The sequence below is a fragment of the Canis aureus genome, chromosome 10 (genome assembly GCF_053574225.1).
Source record: "Canis aureus isolate CA01 chromosome 10, VMU_Caureus_v.1.0, whole genome shotgun sequence".
Classification (NCBI taxonomy): Eukaryota; Metazoa; Chordata; class Mammalia; order Carnivora; family Canidae; genus Canis; species Canis aureus.
In genome coordinates this window covers 36,622,602-36,636,813 of record NC_135620.1, presented here as the reverse complement: position 1 = coordinate 36,636,813, position 14,212 = coordinate 36,622,602, and positions in this window count along the sequence as shown.

Genomic DNA, 14,212 nt, shown 5'->3' with positions numbered 1-14,212 from the left:
TTTACTTGCAATGTGGAACCGGAAATAAAATGAAGAAACTTAAGTTTTTAATTCCATTTAGTAAACATACAGTGTTTTATTAGCTTCAGGTGTACAATACAGTGATTCAGCAGTTCTGTACATCACCCAGTGTTCATCACAAGTGCACTCCTTAATTCCCATCACCTATTTCACCCACCTACCTCTCCTCTGGTAACCATTTGTTTGTTCTCTATAGTTGAGTCTAAGTCTGTTTCTTGGTTTCTCTCTTTTTTCATTTGCTCATTGGTTACTTAAATTCCACACATGAATGAAATCATATGATACTTGTCTTTTCTGACTTATTTCACATAGCATTCATTATACTGTCTAGCTCTATCCGTGTCATCACAAATGGCAAGATTTCATTCTTTTTATAGCTGAATAATCCGTTGTATATATGCCACCTCTTCTTTATCCATTCATCAGTTGGTGAATACTTAGGCTTCCATATCTTGGCTTTTGCAGATAATGCTGCTATAAACATAGGGGTGCATTTATCCCTTTGAGTTGGTGTTTTCATATTCTTTGAGTAAATACCCAGTAGTTTGATTATTGGATCACAATGTAGTTCTATTTTTAACTGTTCCACAGTGCCTGCACCAGTTTACATTCCCATCAACAGTGCAAGATAATTCCTTTTTCTCCATATCCTCCCCACACCTGTTGTTTCTTGTGTTGTTGATTTTAGCCATTCTGACAGATATGAAGTGATATCTTATTGTAGTTTTGATTTGCATTTCCCTGATAATTGATGGTGAACATCTTTTCTCATCTGTTGGCCATCTGTATGTCGTTTTTGGAGAAATTTCTGTTCATGTCTTCTTCTCATTTCTTAAGTGGATTATTTGTTTCTTGAGTTTTGTAAGTTCTTTATATATTTTGGATACTAACCCTTTATCAGATATGTCATTAGCAAAAATCTTCTCCCATTCCATAGGCTGCCTTTTAGTTTTGTTGATTGTTTTCATCATTGTGCAGAAGCTTTATTTTGATGAAGTCTAAATAGTTCATTTTTGCCTGTGATTTCCTTGCTCAAGAGACATATCTAGAAAAATGTTGCATGGCCAGTGTTAGAGAAGTTACTGTCTATGTTCTTTTCTAGAGTTTTTGTATTATCAGGGCTCACATTTAGGTCTTTAGTCCATTTTGAATTTATTTTTGTGTATAGTGTAAGCAAGTGGTCCAGTTTCATTCTTATGCATTTTGCTGTCCACTTTTCCCAACATCATTTGTTAAAGAGACTGCTTTTTCCCCATAGGATATTCTTTTCTGCTTTGTCAAAGATTAATTGACCATATAATTGTAGGCTTATTTCTGAGTTTTCTAATCTGGTCTATTGATCTATATGTCTATTTCTGTACCATTACCATACTGTTTTGATTACCACAGCTTTGAAATGTAACTTGAAGTCTGGAATGGCGATGCCTATAGCTTTGCCTTTCTTTTTCAAGACTGCTTTGGCTATTTGGGATCTTTTTTGGTTCCATGCAAATTGTAGGGTTGTTTGGTATAGTTCTGTAAAAAAAAAAAAATGATATTATTTTAGTAGGGATTGCATTGTGAATGTGTAGATAGTATAGGCATTTTAACAATTGTTCTATCAATCCGTGAGCATGAAACGTCTTTCCATTTCTTTGTGTCATCTTCAGTTTCTTTCATCTGTGTTTTATAGTCTTCAGAGTACTAGTCTTCCATCTCTTGCCTAGATTTGTTCCAAGGCATCTTACTATTTTTGGTGCAGTTGTAGGTGGGATTGTTTTCTTAATTTCTCTTTCTGCTGCTTTATTATTGGTGCATAGAAATGCAACAGATTTCTAGACATTGATTTTATATCCTGCAACTTTACTGAATTCATTCATCAATTCTAGCAGTTTTTTGGTGGAGTCTTTTGGCTTTTCTATATATAGTATCATGTCATCCACAAATAGTGAAAATTTTACTTCTTCCTTACTGATTTGGTTGCCTTTTATTTCTTTTTGTTGTCTGATTGCTGTGATTAGGACTTCCCATACTATGTTGAATAAAAGTGGTGGCCGTGGACATCCTTGTCTTATTCCTGACCTTAGGTGAAAAGCTCTTAGTTTTTTCCCATTAAGGATGATGTTGGCAGTGGGCTTTTCATATGTAGCCTTTATCACTTTGAGGTGTGTTCCCTGTAAACCTACTTTGTTGAGGGTTTTTATCATGAATGGGTGTTGTACTTGGTCAGATGCTTTTTCTGCACCTGTGGAAATGATCATATGGTTCTTAGCCTTTCTTTTATTGAGGTGATATTTCACATTGATTGATTTGCATATATTGAACCACCTTTGCAACCCAGGAATAAATCCCACTTAATTACAGTGAATGATTTTAAAAAATGTATTGTTAAGTTCAGTTTGCTAGTATTTTGTGGAGGATTTTTGCATCTATGTTCATCAGAGATATTTGCCTGTAGTTCTTTTTTTCTTTTTCTTTTTCTTTTTTTAGTGAGATCTTTGGTTTTGCAATTAGGTAATGCTGGCTTCATAGAATGAATTTGGAAGTTTCCCTTCCTTTTCTACTTTTTGGAATAATTAGAGAAAAATAGATATTAGCTCTTCTTAAATGTTTGGTAGAATTTGCCTTTGAAGCCATCTGGTATTGGACTTTTGTTTGTTGGGAGTTTTTTGATTATTGAATCAATGTATTTGCCGATTATCAGTGTGTTTAAATGTTCTAATTCTTCCTGTTTTAGTTTTGGTAGTTTTTGTGTTTCTAGGTATTTATCCATTTCTTCTAGGTTGTCCAATTTTTGGCATATAGTTTTTCATAATATTCTTTTATAATAGTTTGTATTTCTATAGTGTTGGTTGCTACTCCTTCACTTATTTGTGATTTAATTTATTTTGGTCTTTTCTCTTTTCAGTAAGTCTGCTGGCTCCCTTTTCCCCGTTATTGGCAGTGTTTGCTCCCTGGCCTGAATGTGGCATGTTTTAAATAGATGTGCTCTGGTCTGCTTAAGAAATGAAAACTGTTGCCATTTTGATGGAACCAAGGCTCCACAGAGCTCCCAAGCTGGGGAGATGTGGTATAGATGGAGGTTTGGGCTGGTCTTCTGAGGGAAGAGGCTAATCACACTGGGACTGAGCCAAGCTTAACTGGGAAGGGTGATTCTCCCAGAACCTGTATGTGTCCGGGGTGGGGCTTGGTGTAAGTAAGGTAGCTAGTGTCTGCACTGCACTGATTCCCACAGGTGTCTCTGTGCTTATGCTGAGAAGCGGGGGAAGGGAGTGGCCCCTGCCAGTTCTTTTCTTCCTAGGAAGTCTCTCAGTGAAGGCTACCTCTTTGAAACATGCTCCAAGATGAGCAAATAACCTCCTCACAGTGTGCGCAAGGCACTCTTCAGATGGCTGTTTCCATGATGTATGTCTGTGGGTTCTTTGCCCTGCTTCTTGGCTCTGTTGGAGCCAAGCTGGCTGATCTTCAAAACTCCAGGTTTGGGATGCCTGGGTGGCTCAGTGGTTGAGCATCTGCCTTTGGCTCAGGTCATGATCCCAGGGTCCTGGGATCGAGTCCCACATCAGCTCCCCACAGGAAGCCTGCTTCTCCCTCTGCTTCTGTCTTTGCCTCTCTCTCTCATGAATAAATAAATACAATCTTTAAAAAAATTAAAAAATAAAAAAAAAAACCTTCCAGGCTTTAAGCCCCATTGGTTATAAGAACTCAGCAAAATTCAGCCCCTCTCACTTCCTAAGTGAATTGCTGTTTGGACTCATTTTCTCTGTGCACTCCCCTGTACGTCAGTCTGTCCCTTGCCCTCCTCTGCAACTGCAGCTCTCCTCCCCCAAACCACAATGGCCAGGAGCTGTTTTCCAAACCGGGTCTGTGCATTTCCTACCTTCTTCCGTGTGGCCTCTTCTTTACTTTTGGTTGTGGAGTTTGTTCAGCTAGGCTTCAGGTTGGTTATCTGGGATATTTAGGATGGTTCAATAGTTATCTAGTTGTATTCATGGGATGAAGCGAGCCTAGGGTCCTCCTACACCACCGTCTTCCAGACTCTCCCCAAAAAACTTTTCATATTTTGTTATATTAAAATCCACTGGTCTCTTTTTTCCCTTTGGAAAGCTCTCTTGACCCCTCCATGATTTTGTGACACCGTTCATTGGTCACTTGGAAAATACTAGAATAATGCAGATCTTCCATGTGTTGCACTGTTCATTCTATAATATTAATTAGATTAAATTTAAAAAAATATTACCACTGACCTTATCAGAGAAGTAAATACTAGAAATCTGTTAAACTCCTAGTAATACATTATATTTTTCAAGATCCTATTTTTTACTTAAAAAGTTGAATTTTATCACTGGTAACCACATACTGTCTATAGTTTTCCTTGAAGTGACAGGAGTATTTTGCTTATTTTTGAAAAAAAAAGTTCTCATTTTTTTACATTTTTACATCTGAAAAAGCATAGTTTGTCAGTTACTCTTTCAAATAAAAAATAGTGTCCCATAAAAAACATGGCTAGTTCAGCTTGCAACTCAAACAGTTGCACCAGTGCTTTTCCTCAAGAATAACAATTGTACTTTGGAATACAGGTGAAATCCTCTATGTGTACTTCCCATGTTGTCAAACAGAATATTAGCAATGTGCTCCAAGATCAAGATTTAATAAAATTAATCATTTTTACTGACTCATCAAGGGCAGTACTAAGTGAAGCTGGCTTATTATCCTTTTTAAGCTAAAGTTTGTTTGGATCTACTTAATTTGGCTATGTCTAGGGAAGAAGGAAAGGAAGATAGGGCAAAACATTATGCATTTGAGACTCAAGTTCATTTACTCTATATTTGATAAGTGGAAAGGAACAGTAGCTGCTTAAATAGAACTTACATTTGTATTCCTACTTTTGAAACAGCTAAATATAGCATCCTTAAAGATTTACATCTATTTAGTCTTGTTATAAAAAGACAAAAACTAAAAATGCATGATAGTATAATATTGCGAAACCATTTGAGAAGCTGCCAGATACTGTAGATGAACAAATCCATACAAATGCTGCTCTAGGCTGACCAATTACCCATACGAGCAGCAATTATATTAGCGTGCAAGGGCAATTGGAGGGAAAATTGGACCCTGTGGACATCCAGCTGAGCAAACAGGACTGAGGAAGGATACAGGATGTGTTTGGAAGAAAAAAAATACATCTAAGCTAACTTAAAAAAATTGTATCAGTTGCAGCATATTCTTTACATGTCCTTTTCTTGTTTAGTTTTTCTTTTTTTCAAATTAGCTATCTTCTTCAAAAAAATGCCTCTGCTTAGATCAAACGCTCAAATAGCAATGTGTTTTGCATGTAAAAAATGCCAGAATAATTCAGGAAATAGAGAACTTGGAATATACAAATCCAAACACTCAGATGCTACCATACATATGCACTTAAGTATGTTGTTAGTTGTTTAATTGGGCATGGTCTGGATTATATTTATCCTTTTTAATACTGAAATTTACTATTTTTAAAAGATTTTATTTATTTTAGAGAGAGAGGGCATGAACAAGTAGAGCAGCAGAGGGGAAGGGAGAGGGAGAGGGAAAGAATCTCAAGCAGAACCTGTGCTCAGCACAGAGCCCGACACAGGTGTCAGTTTCATTACCCTGAGATCTTGACCTGAGCCGAAACCAAGAGTCGGAGCTTTACTGACTGAGCCACCTGGGCACCCCTGAAATTTACTTTTTTTTAAATAACTAAAAATGTTCCCTACTTCTTATGATTCATGGCAAAAACTGATTAGGGGTCTAATATGATGTGGAGCTTTTATAGTTCCACACTGAAACTATGGATGACGAATCCTTGATGAGTAAGTAATGACCATCAAGTTAATGAAATGTGTTCTATAAATTATGTAACTATAGGCCAAATAGCCTCATTCCTTTGAGTAGGTTCATATTTTAATGGCAACTAGAAGTACCTGATACCAAGTTTTTTGGAGTGGTCTGTACTTCTTATAACTTATTTCTGATTTAGAGAATTCTTAAATGTTTGAAAGCATTTCATATATTCTCAGTATGGAAAAGTGCCCACAATATGGAAAATACCAATCTATCCAAAGTACTCTAATTTTTGCCATTCATTTGCCATGTGCATTTTTTTATTTTTGAAAAATAATATCAATTATTTGGGTGATCACTGGTAGATAAGCTCTAAGAGGGCATTTAGTCAGCCCCATGTTCTGGTACCCAAGTCCTTGTAGAATCTTCTTTCTCCTTACTGAAGGTAAACACTATTATAAATTTGAAACCTATTATCCCATTCATGTTTTTATACTTTGTGTAAACATGAAAAATATTTTATTGTTTGATCAGTTTCTTAAATTTACATAAACTTCCCCACAACAGTTCTTCTCATCTCTTCTGTTTCTTTCTCCATAGCAATTCCCACCATCAGGAACAAAATGTGAAAAATCCCCACTCTCACTCTCCCACCAACGTAGCTACTGACCATAATTTGGTGTCTGTCCTTTCTCAACCCTTCCTTCACATATATCATATATATATATACATAGATCTGTCACATGAGTGGTTGGTTTGTTTTTCAAGGGAGATTCTACTAACTCTTGTGTGATTTGAATTTTTAACTTAATAATATGTCTTGTGATCATCCATATCAAGATATAATAATCTATTGGATTCTTTTAACTTTTCTATAGATTTCCCTATAGCAGTTTCCTATAATTTATTTAATTTATTTATGTCTTCTATAATGGACGTCAAATGGATTCCTTTTAAAAAATTGTTTTTGCTATTAGTAACAATGCTACAGTAAATATTTCTGTACAATATCTTTCTGCTCTTTTGCTATTATTTCTTTAGGTAGATTTCTAGAAGTAAAATTGACAAGTCAGAGGATGTGCATATTTTTAATTTTGATAGGAAATACCAAATTATCTTCCAAAATTCTTGGAATTTTATATATTTCAAAAATATATAAAATATATAGATTACAAATATGTATGGATATGGATATATATACACATACAATAGCATAAAGGAAGTGAGGAGTTTCTATAAACTTTCATTTTTGTAATAAATGTGTAGTGGGAGACTAAGTTTAAATTTTTTAGGTGTACAAAGTGTCACCAACACAACTTTTTTGGGGATAGCTTATTTTTTCATATCTGATTTATAAGGTTACTTGTGTTTTTGGAGGTATTTTGCATGCATTTAATTCTTCTAATTATTGTTAAAAATTTCAGAAGCATTCACCAATATTTTTGAATTGTAGACTTCATGTAAGAAATGGTATTTTTAAATACCCCCACCCATTTGAAACAAGAGCTGCTCATGTTTTTTTTTTTTTTTCAGAACTTCACATAAATGGAATTATACAGTATGTCCCATTTCTTTTTTAACAGGCTTCTGCTCAGCATAATGTTTTTGAGATTCATTCATGTTGTATCAGTTTGTTTTTTGTTGTTGCTGCTGAGTGTTATTCTTTTGTATGAATAATCCTCAGTGTATTATCTGTTCCACTTCCTGAAGCAGTTATGAAGGATTGGTTGTATTTCTTTAAATATTTGATGAGGTGTACCTGGATGGGTCAGTGGGTTAAGTGTCTGCCTTTGGCTCAGGTCATGGTCCCGGTGTCCTGGGATCAAGTCCTGTGTCAGGCTCCCTGCTCAGCGGAGAGTCTACTTCTCTCTCTCTTTCTGTCCCTCTGCCCCAGGCTCACCACCACCACCACCCTGCCACCAGCTCATGCTCTCTCTCTCTCTCTCTTTCTCTCTCTCTTTCTTTCTCTTTCTTTCTCTTTCTCTCAAAAAGATAAAATCTTAAAAACATAAGATAAATTGATAAATTTTAGTGAAGATAAATGGACGTGGGCTTTTCTTTGCTAGAAGATTTTTTTTTTTTTTTTGCTAGAAGATTTTTAATTAACTTATTCAGTTTGTTAACTTGTTATCAACGGTCTATTCAAGTTTTTCCATGTTTTGGGGATTTATGTCTTTCTAGGAATTTGTCTTTTTCATCCAAGTTGTCTAATTTGTTGCATAAACTTGTTCATAATAGAAGCCTTTTAATTTCTGTAGTGTCAGTAGTGATGCCCCCTTTTTCATTTCTAATTTTACTAATGTCTTCCTCTTCTTGTTTTGTTATTCTACTTTAAGGTTTGGCAGTATTGTGATCATTTTAATGATATACTTTTGTTTTCATTAGTTTTCTCTATTTTTGTTTTCTATGCAAACATTTAGAAATTTCTCAAGTTTATTTCTACCATAGATTTCTCCTTTAATTCTGCTGTGGTTGGAAAATGGTTTCTCAATTATTTTAATTTATTGAGGTTTTTTTGTTTGTTTGTTTGTTTTTGTCCTAGCATATGATGTCTCTTGAAGAATGTTACAAATATGTTTGAAAAGAATGTATATTCTGGTTTGGGGTAGTGTTCTCTTGTTAGTTATGGCAAGTTAGTTAATATGTTTTTTCAAGTGTTTTGTATCTGTAGTGGTTTTCTGTCAAGGTCTTATCTTAATTATTGAGATTAGAGCATTACTCTCTAAATATTGTTGAATTGTATATTTCTTCTTTTAATTCTTCAAGTTTTTGCTTCATGTATTTTAGGACTCTGTTGTTAGATGAGTATAGATTTATAATTGCTAGAGCTTTCTGGTTATATACCATACTGTTTGGTTTATAACATAGATTTTATATATATAAAATATATAGATTACATATATGTATGGATATGGATATATACACACATACACAATAGCACAAAGGAAGAGAGGAGATGGACTTCTATTAGAACAAAGTTTCTTTATTTTGCTGGAATTAAGTTAGTGTTAATTCATAGTAGATGGTAGTGAGTTACAGTGAAGATTCTAATCACTGAAATAGCCACTAAGAAAATAATCCAATAAAATATAATTTAAAATTAGTAGAGAAATTAAGATGGTACCCTAAAAATATATATTTAAGACAAAAGAAGGCAGTGGGAGAGGAATAGAAGGGGAAAAAAAAGGATGTAAGATATACAAAACAAGTAGTAAATTTGTATATATAAATCCAATTATGTCAATAATCACTTAAGTGTAAATAGAATAAAAACTCCAATCGAAATGTACAGATGGTCAGACTGGATAAAAAAAGCAAGATCCAACTATACACTATCTACAAGAGATAAAAGACATAAGTAGGCTGAAAATAAAAGGATTACAAAAGATAGATCATGCAAGCAGTAATCATAAGAGAGCTAGAATAGCTGTAATGATATTGGATAAAAAGAGATTTTTATACCAAGAGATGTTATTAGAGACAAAGAGGGATTTTTTTAATATAAAGATGTGTACTGAAGGATCATGATTTAATAATATCAGTAATTTTTACTGCTTCATGAAGGTTTTCTTAAGTGGGACTTTTTTTCCTGCAGATTTAATGAGGATAAACAATACCATGATTACTAATACAGTGTGATGTTTTGTCTTGATTTCTGCCAAGGGGCCATAACCCATGGATTTAGAACTCCTGATTTAGACCATTTACACTTAACATAATTACCATTATGGTCGTTTTGAAGTCTAACATCTCATACTTTTTAAAAAATTATTTGTCCTATCCGTTTTCTGTTTCCTGCCTTTTTTGGGATTAACTTAGTATTTCTTTAATACTTCATTTCCCCCCCACTATTGGTTTATTAACTGTACCCCTTTGAATTTTTTAATGGTTTCTCTCAGAACTACAATATACCTCTTTCACTTGCCAGTCTATTTTCAGATATTATTCTGCTTCATGTATAATGCAAAAATCATACAACATTTTGTTTCCATTTCCTTCTTCTTTCCTTTTGAATGTTGATGTCATATATTTACTGGTACATGTGTTACAAAGCTCACAATAACATTGTTATTACTTTTCTCTTACCAGTCAATTATCTTTGAAAGAAATTTAAAAGTAGGAAAAATATTTTTAAAATTTCCCCATCTGCTTACCATTTCTGGTGCTTTTCAATCCTTTTTTTAGATCTTGGTTTTATGTATATCTTTTTCCTTCTGTCTGAGAATTTCCTTTTACATTTCTTGTGATTCAGGCCTGCTGGTAATGAATTCATTCAACTTTTGTTTGTCTGGAAAAGTTTTATTTCACCTTCATTTTTGAAGGACATTTTGTTGAATATAGAATTCTAGGTTAGAGGGGTTTCTTACCCCACTTTTAGCCCTTCCATTCCATTGTTTTCTGGCATGCATATTTTCTGGTGAGAAGTTTGTTAAGTCCTTTATTTTTCCCCCCTCTGCCCAAAGTACCATTTTTTCTTTTGTCCTGTCTCATTTAATAATCTCTCTATATGTGGTTTCAGCAGTTTAATTATGATATGTCTTGGTCTGGTTTTCCTTGTGGTTATCCTGTGTGGGCTTATTGAACATCTTAAATCTATGAGTTTATTCTTTTCATAACATTTTTTAAACTTGGCTGTTATATCTTCAAATATTTTGTCTACCCCATCACTTTTAAATATATGTTATAACACTTGGTTTTGTTCCATAGGCTATTGAGGCTCTGTTTTATTTGCTTGTTTTAATATTCTCTCTCTCTGTCCTGTTCAAAAAGTTTCAATTTTGATGTTGCAAGTTCATGGTCTTCTGTAGTCTCTAAACTACTGTTAATTCCATATAGTGAATTTTTCATTTTAGATTTATTTTTTATTTCTAAAATTTACATTTAGTTCCTTGTATCATCCATTTATCTTTTTATGAGGTACATGTTTTCCTTTAAACACTTAAACATGATTATGACAGCTGTGTTTTAAACAGTCTGTGTTTAGACTTGTCTGTTAATTCCATCATTTCTGACATTTTTGCATCTGTTTTTATTGACTGACTTTTCTCCTCATTATGATTACATGTTCTTGCTTTATCATGCATCTAGTAATGTTCAGTTAGATGTTGAATTTTCTGAATTTGACACTTTTGTACAGTAGGTATTATTGCGTTCCTTTACGACTGTTAGACTTTGTTGTCGTGGGCAGTTTAATTACCCGCTGACCAGTTTGATCCTTTCAAAGCCCAGCTCACCATCTTTTCCTACTCATTTCCTAGAGCCCAAGGAACACATTAGATACTCAGCTGGCCCAATGCCTTGCCAGCTTTCAGTGGAAAGATTACTAATCTGTTGGTTAATTAAAAATGGGGGGGGGGTTGGAAACCCCCAAAGTTAGTTAGAATTTCTTTTAGGGTCTCCCTTCCTTAGTTTCAAGGAGAACAAATGTCAGTTACCCTCCCCTATGGGGAAGGGAGGGTGAATATACCCCCTTTCTCTTAAAAGATTCACCGAGAGGCCACATTTCCCTGCCAGTTCTTCCTTTATATTAATTGAAGGACTGGAGATGGAGGTGGGGAAGACCGAAATGGGCACCTCTCAGTAAACCTAGGGCATTTTCTGCCATTACTTTCTTCATTTGTTATGATTCTAGGACAATGGGGAAAATTCTGTTTTACAGTGACAACAATAACAGCCATGAAATTCTGCTACTAGAAGCTAATGATTGTGGGATACTTACTTTGTGCCACACGTGGTGCTGAGAGCTTTACAGAGGTTATCTTCTCTAATCCTTAGAACAAGCATATGAAATTGTCCCCATGATCTCATCTTTCTAGGCAGGAATATAAAGGCCACTCAGCTGGCCAGGGCTAAAATTCAGGTAGGGCCAAAATTCAGATCTAGAGTCTGCATTTCCTAACCACTAGTGCTGTCTTTCCCCCAGATTGTGCATTTGGCTGTTTGTCTCAGGGATGCAATTGCAAGTTTCCATCTTTGGTCGTATATTCATAGGTATCATCTAGACAAATTTCAGGGAAGCCCTGGTGCTGTTAGCAGCCATTTTCAACCAAAAAGTCTCATTCTCCTTTTGGAGTCTTTTTAACTTTAGGATCCTGTGATTTAGACATAAATAATAAATATGGTTTATAGAGGGTAATAAAACACTCATTGACTTACTGCCAACTTTACTCTGGGTCCTCGTTTCTTTGATTCTCTAAGGGAATAACTACCTCTTTGGGAATTAATTTCCCCATGTGGATTTGAATTAATTCCCTCAGGCCACAGAATTGTAATCTGGAAGAGTTCATTTAGCAAATGGCACCCAGCTTTTCTCACCCTGGTTTGCCAAAGACAGTGTGAGGCTTTGTTTGAACACAGGCAACAGTTCTGGACAGCAGATGTTTGCAAATACCATTTGTTTAATTGCTTAGGCACTTGATAATATATTTTTCTCCTAAGCTGTGGGAAACACATCCTTTATCAGCTTTAAAACAGAGTGCAACTTTGGAGGGCCATTCTGTCTGTCTTTTTTCCTTGTGCATTGGTCCAGACAGATTGAGTGAACAAAAAGAAGAGAAAGGGGAAGCTGTTGGCAGTTACCCTCAACTTTGCCTCCTATTGCCAGCAGCAGCGATATAGAAATGAGTACCCTTTCCCATCCCACTCCCCACCCCCTGAGATAAACCCAGAGACCAGAAAGGCACTGACAGCTAACAAGCTGAAAAGACAATCAAGGAGGAGAAGGCTCACATGGCAGCAGCCCTCCTGAGGAGCACATCTTGCCACATCTACAGTTAGTGGGTGTCTGGGGTCTGAGAATGTTCCAGGGACCTGGCTGGCATCACCCTATGGCTGGCTTAAGTTCTAATGGACATGTACGTGGGCACAATAAGAATGCCAGGTATGGCCTTCCGTACTGTGCACAGTGGCTTCAGAACCTTACCCAGGCTGTGGAATCTTTGATACTTCCGCCTCAGAGGACATGGCCTGTGGTCAATTGGGGTGGGCTTCAGATGTATTGCTGGTCCTAGATGAGGCCCACAATAGGAAATGAGGCTCTCCAGAGCCTTCTTCCATGATGTCTTGAAACAACAGACCCTTCCCGCCCTAGAATCAGGATGTCAACCCTTAGCACTCTTCTGTTCCACCCTTAAAGAATTCCCAGTGGTGCCTCCAAAACCACATACAGCCAGATGTCACTTGGAGAGTTTGATTCAGTCTGTCTTGATCTGGACTTGGGAATCTGAATCCGTGTATCAATCCATAGGTGATTTCAGTTATATAGCTAGGCTTGAGAATCTCTACCTTAGTGCTTTCTAAAATGGAGCACTAAATGTATCATTTGTGTGTAATAGTTACAAGGAAGATCTCTAGAGCCAAGATTCTTAATCCTAGCTCTGGCTCTTATTAGCTGTGTGATCTTGAACAGTTAACCTTCCTGTGCCTTATTTTCATAATCTCTGACATGAGAATGATAATTGTACTTTACCACATGTGGTGGTTTGAGGATCAGATAAATTAGTACATGTAAAACCCTTAGAATGCAGAAGCCCCTTAATAGGTTATCGTAAGTGTAAACTTATTTTGAAGAAAAAAATTGGCCATATATTTGCTTTGAGGCTTGTTTTGTTTGAATCCTGTAGGAAAACAGGGAAGATCTTTGTTCTACATGTGCCTGACCATTACAGTATCTGGGCATAGAGAGAGCTGTGGAGCTACCTTGTGCCAGATTTTCCCTATAATTCTTGCTGTAATTTTTGTCTTTATTAAAACTTTTTCATAGAATTCAGTTTTAATAAAGAATTAATTATATGTTTTTAAACCTCTGAAGAGATTACTTCTGGCTTCTCCAGGAGTCAGCTGTTATAAGACTCTAATGCCCTGTGAAAAGTACATATATTCTAAGTACATCCTCAGTATTTTTTTTAATTTTTAAATATTTTTATTTGTTTATTTGAGAGACAGAGCATGAGTCCAGGGGAGGGGCAGAGGGACAAGCAGACTCCCCACTGAGTGCAGAGGCCTATGTGGGGCTTGATCCCAGGATCCTGAGATCATGACCTGAGCCAAAGACAGGTTTAACTAACTGAGCCACCCAGGTGCCCCAAATGCTCAGTATTTTTAAGTTCAGTTAATTTCAAATATTTAATAAGTTTATACTAGATGTGAGGCACTTTTGGGAAAAGGAGGAAATAAGAGAAAGGAATCTAACATTTATTGAGCAGCTATTTTTTTTTAATTTTTTATTTTATTTTATTTATTTATGATAGCCACACAGTGCGAGAGAGAGAGAGGCAGAGACACAGGCAGAGGGAGAAGCAGGCTCCATGCACCGGGAGCCCGACGTGGGACTCGATCCCGGGTCTCCAGGATCACGCCCTGGGCCAAAGGCAGGCACTAAACCGCTGCGCCACCCAGGGATCCC